The following is a 6,000-nucleotide window of genomic DNA, read 5'->3' as shown; positions in this document are numbered from 1 at the left end:
AAAATTTTTACTGAGCTTCGTTGATTCAGTTCTGTCAGCTGCCATTCTTCAGCTAAAGTTTGTGAAAAGGTCCTAGTTACTTAAGGGTACAGTTCATTTCAATAACTATAATTTAAGATAGTAACCCATATGTAAGGAATCTCTGTTGCAAATTCATCAAAATTTGGTTGTGGCTAAGTTGTGAAGCACCATCATCTCAGCATTGACCCAAATTAGACCTTGGTAGGGAATTTTAAGACTAGGATTTACTGCATCCTTGTGCAATTAAAGGATAGCACTCTCTATCTTATGAAATAGGCAGTAATGAATGGAAAGAGGTCTTATTTTAAACATATTGCTATATACATGACCTAATTAAATTTGCCAACAATTTCATTATTTTTAGGAACAACTAGCTATGTATAGCATTAAAGCTATTATAGAGTCTCCATTTTTTAAAAGAAATATTTCTTTGTAAACGAGTGAAATTTTCTAATAGTACCAAGCAATTTGCCACAGGCATTGTTCTGAGTTGCTTTTGTTCTTTTCAAAGCAGTTAACACATAAAAACCCTGAAAATCATTTTAAACCCAATTTATTCAAATTCACCAGCAGGCCATGAATACAGCTTTTTCTGTGAACAATAATGAAAACAAAAGAGCACCCCATTTAGTGAAGCTATCCAATGACAACTTGGATTTCAAACTTAGAGAAAGGAAAACAGGGATAGAAATGCACTCCATTTTAATGTTTACCTTTAACATGGATGAGGAAACTGGGAAGTAAATCTAGATGACTCTGTGGCTTCCGCATCCACTGGGAGACTACCCAGGTGCTTTAAGTCTCTCTTTCAAACTCCTTTCAGGAACTGGTATCCTCCCCTCTCCAACCTTACCTTTAAAGAGAAATTGATTAAGTACTGTTCGTTTGTTCCTTAATAGGAAGTTCATTTTTTTGAATGAACCTCCTTCCAAGGATTTACATGTTAAGACTTATCTTTACTATTCTTATAATAATTGTTGTTGTTTAAAATGAACTGTGATATCCTGAAGGAAGTGAAGTAACCTTGGATCAGTGGATTTTTCCGGACAACTGTGTACTCCCAGACAGAGTTGTCCAGAAAAAAAAATACACTTTATATACACTTATATCTTAAAGAGAAATAAAAAACTATTCTTAAAATGGCTTGAAAGTACCAATTGAGGGAAAAATGAATTTAGAGTATTTTTTAAAGGCCTAAATAAAAAGAGACTGCTCAGACTACCAGCTGGAATGAACGATTCAGAAATAAAAGATCTGAGGGCTTTGAGAGGCAGCAACTATTACGAATTCACAAGGGTAGTGAGAATTCCGCGGAGATGGTGGGACACAAATTAGACATTGATGGGATGGAAATATTTCATTGTTAATTTTTCATTAACAATTCAAACTATCTGCATATTTGGTTTCACAGAAACTGAAATTCTAGATGATTGACTTATTACACCTATGACAAATCGGATTTTAGGTTTTTGCTGTTTTTGCTTTAAGAAGACGCAGTCTTGGAAAAAGTGGAGAAAACAGTTCTTCAGAGACAGAGACTTATCGAAGTGAGGAGATAGAAAGGAAGTTAATTTTGAGTAGTTTCAATCCATTTAGACAAGACAATCTACAATGGTTTGAATATTTGTCCCATCCAAAACTCATGTTGAAATTTAACCAACAATATGGCAGTATTGAGAAAGGGGCCTTTAGGAGGTGATGGGTTGTGAGAGGTCTGCCATTAATGGATTAATGGCTTAATGGGTTCATGAACTATGGATGATCATGGAAGTGGGACTGGTGGCCTTATAAGAAAAGGAAGAGAGACCTGAGCTAGCACACTCAGCCCCCTCGCCATGTAATGCCCTTTGCCAACCAGGGACTCTGCAGAGAGTCCTCACCAGCAAGAAGGCCCTCACCAGTTGGTGCCCCTCAACCTTGGACTTCTCAGCCTTCATAGCTGTAAGAAATAAATTCTTTTTCTTTATAAATTGCCCAGTTTCAGCTATTCTGTTATAAGCCACAGAAAATGAACTAAAACACTATCCTTTTAACCTGAGCTTTAATAAATGTTAACTCTTGCTGCCCTTTTCCTAACTTTGTACATGCGTAACTTCTTTGTTGTACCCCATAACTTCTCTCCAGACTTGGCTTCTTCCAAGACTGCTGACCCCAGGATTTAAAAGCCTATCTTCACCTATAATCCCCACATTCTGGGAGGCCGAGGCAGTCCAATCACTCAAGGTCAGGAGTTCAAGACCAGCCTGGCCAACATGGTGAAACCCCATCTCTTCTAAAAATACAAAAAATTAGCCAGGCATCGTGGTCACGCTTGTAATCTCAGCTACCTGGGAGGCTGAGGCACGAAAATCACTTGACCCTGGAAGGTGGAGGTTGCAGTGAGCTGAGATTACGCCATTGCATTCCAACCTAGGTGACAGAGTGAGACTCTGCCAAAGAAAGAAAAAAAGAAAGAGACAGAGAGAGAGAGGGAAGAAGGAAGAAAGGAAGAAAGGAAGGAAAGAAGGAAAGAAGGAAAGAAGGAAGGAAGGAAGGAAGGAAGGAAGGAAGGAAGGAAGGAAGGAAGGAAGGAAGGAAGGAAGGAAGGAAGGAAGGAAAATAAAAGCCCATCTTATTCTCTTCTCCTTTCACCAATGGTCAGTTGCCACTACCATCCTGATAACATTGCTCCCTGGAGGAGACATTGAGGACCCTTTCCCCAGAAACGTAAGCTAAAACCAAACTACTAAAAGACATTTTTTGCCAGGTATTGTGGCTCATTCCTGTAATCCCAGCACTTTGGGAAGCTGAGGCAGATGGATTACTTGAGCCCAGGAGTTTGAAACCAGCCTGAGCAACATAGTAAGACCCTGTCTCTACTAAAAATAAAAATAATTAAAAAAAAGGACTTTAGCTGGGTGTGGTAGTGTGCCCCTGGAGTCCCAGCTATTTAGGAGGCTGAGGTAGGAGGATTGCTTGGGCTTGGAGGGTGAGGCTGCAGTGAGCTATGATTGCACCTCTGCACTCCAGCCTGGGCAGCAGAGTGAGACCCCATATCGAAAATGTAAATAAAAATAAAATAAAATAAAAGACATTTTTAGATACATAATGAAGGGAGATGGTTGGGGAGGAGGAGAGGAAGACAAAAGATACAACTCCAGTGGATAGTGGAGGCTTGTACCAAGAGGAGAAACCGGCAAGACACACAATGGGAACAACCATGAGGGAAGAGATGACTGAGGGACTGTATTGGTACTGCAGCCACGGAAGCAGCAAATATAAAAAAGTTACCCTTTCTGCCCAGCGAAGCTCAGAGCCTCCTCACTGATTTTCCTACTCCCAGGCCCTTCCAGTGTCTCTGTGGTTCACACTGAGCACTGGTCCTGGGGTCCCAGCAGTCATCATTTTACACAATTTGATCCTGCTCAGCCCTTCTGGCTTTGTCTCTCTTTTTCTTTCCTTCTTCTGAAAGTCTAGCTAGAGAAAATAACTCTCCATACCCCAGAACACACACCGCGTTTTCCCGTCTTTAGCTGTCTGCTCACTGATGACTTCCCCTCTAATGTCCATCCTCATCATATCATCTCCACCTACCCAAGTCCTAGCCATAAAAAGAGAAAAAGAAAAAGAAAAGAAACAGAGTCTCATTCCATCTCCCAGGCCAGAGTACAATGGTGCAATCACAGCTCACTGTGGCCTTGACCTCCCGGGCTTGAGCTATCCTCCTACCTCAGCCTCCTGAGTAGATGGGACCACAGGCAGGCACCACGCCTGGCTAATTTTTTTTTTTTTTTTTTTTAGAGAGAGTTTCACTCTGTTGCCCAGGCTGGAATGCAGTGGCTTGATCTTGGCTCACTGCAACCTCTGCTTCACAGGTTCAAGTGATTGTTGTGCTTCAGCTTCCTGGGTAGCTGGGACTACAGGTGTTCTCCACCACGCCGGGCTAATTTTTTGTGTTTTTACTAGAGATGGGGTTTCACCATGTTGGCCAGACTGGTCTTGAACTCCTGACCTCAAGTGATCCACCCACCTTGGCCTCCCAAAGTGCAGGGAGGTGTGAGCCACCACGCCCAGCCCAATTCAAAAAAAAAAATTTGTAGAGACGGGGTGTTGTTATGTTGCCCAGGCTGGTCTCAAACTCCTGGGCTCAAGCAATCCTCCCACTTCTGCCTCCCAAAGTGCTGGGATTGCTGGTGTGTGCGACCATGCCCAGCCCCAGCTCAACTCTGTAATGGGTAAATGAATAACCAAATGACGGCTCCAGTACAATCCTGACCACAGTCACACGGCCTCAATTCTCAGTATGATCTGAAATCTGCCCATAGCGCTGCCCTTTGAACAGATCAGCACCACACATTTTTCACTGATACCCACAGAAATTAGCATAGTTTAGATTATCAGATGTCTAAAGGAACATCCATGCTCATAGTTCCCATACCCAAACATTTTTTGCATATATAGCAGTTATCGAAAAGTACCCAAGACTTTTCTCCTGAGCTACAAAGTTACAATGCCCTGCCTGCCCTCCTACCCTGAGCTCTATATTTTCAGTTCTTTCTCTCTCATTTATTGATTTTAACACCTTTCTTGCTCTGATTTATGTGATATTATCCTGTAGGGAATCAAGTAGATGCTTCCAATTAGATTCATTACAAGTTCCCTTAAGAAGCGATTACGAAGGTAAGAGTCCCAACTGGCTGGTTCCCTCAGTAATACCAGCAGCATTTTTGGGGTGCGTGCCAATATCAGACAAGGTTTTAAGTGCCACGTTACTCCTTTATCACCAAGGGATCCTTGGAAGCTTACAAAACTGAGTACAGCTGAGCATAAAGTAGTGCTTTATTGAATGCCTTCATATGGCAATTACAAAGAAAACAGAAATATGAATGCCTCATCAAAAGGCAGTTTAGGGGGATAGTCAATCAGTGCATGGACCCTGTAGTCAAATGGTACTGGCTTTGAATTCCATTGCCAGCTATAGGACTTTTGGGAAATTACTTAACTTCTCTGAGTCTGTTTTCTCATCTGTTAAATGGGGGTAATGCTATAGTAATAGGGCTTTGGGGAGAATTAAATTAAGTCAGCACCATACTTGGTACATAGAGTTCAAATAAATGACAGCTATTACCATTACCATGAAGATTAACATCCCATTGAATCACGTGACCTGCCTTCCATTTCCAAAACTATGACCTTTTAGTTGCTAAGTTATTTGTGAAGTCTATGGGCTGTAAGAAAGATGGCAAGAAGGGAAAGAGGGAAAAGAGGAAGAAGTTTTCCTATTTTCCATGGGTCAGGTTTGCATTGCTACTGAACTCTTTATACAAAGTATAATAGGGATAATATTTTGAAAATATTAATAGTTTTCTTTCCCCTTAGAAAACTGCAAACTCCGCCTCCTGGGTTCAAGCAATTCTCCTGCCTCCAGAGTAGTTGGGATTACAGCATGCACCACCACGCCCAGCTAATTTTTGTATTTTTAGTAGAGACAGGGTTTTGCCATATTGGCCAGGCTGGTATCAAACTCCTGGCCTCAAGTGATCTGCCCGCTTTGGCCTCTGTAAGTGCCGGGATTACAGGTATGAGCCACCATGCCCAACCATTCTTTCCCCTTCTTTATATCTGGTTCTACTATTCAACTAATATAGCCTAAATACATCCTTATTCGTGATAGAGGAAAACCTGATACAGATGCAGTTCTTCCTGTTGGCCTGGTGGATTGTGGGGAAAATAACAGAAGGCAAATGGTAGCAAAAGCAAGTGGGCAGACCCTTGTGTCCTGGCTTGCCTCCTCTGGGCCACAGTCTGGAATAGGGAAGAAGAGGATGTGGTACATAAACTGGGGGAGAGCCAGATGCAAAAGCAGAGGGTGCTTGTGCCCCAGTCCTAGCTCAGAGCTCTGAGAAGAGACTGTGGTGTAGAATGGCTTACACCAACCTGGTGCTACCACAGAACAAGGAAGGTGGCAGGGAGGCATGGTTCTGCAGAAAGAGGACCTCT

The sequence above is a fragment of the Macaca nemestrina genome, chromosome 9, assembly GCF_043159975.1.
Source record: "Macaca nemestrina isolate mMacNem1 chromosome 9, mMacNem.hap1, whole genome shotgun sequence".
NCBI lineage: Eukaryota > Metazoa > Chordata > Mammalia > Primates > Cercopithecidae > Macaca > Macaca nemestrina.
The sequence above is the reverse complement of the archived record's forward strand: the minus strand, read 5'-3'. Positions refer to the sequence as shown.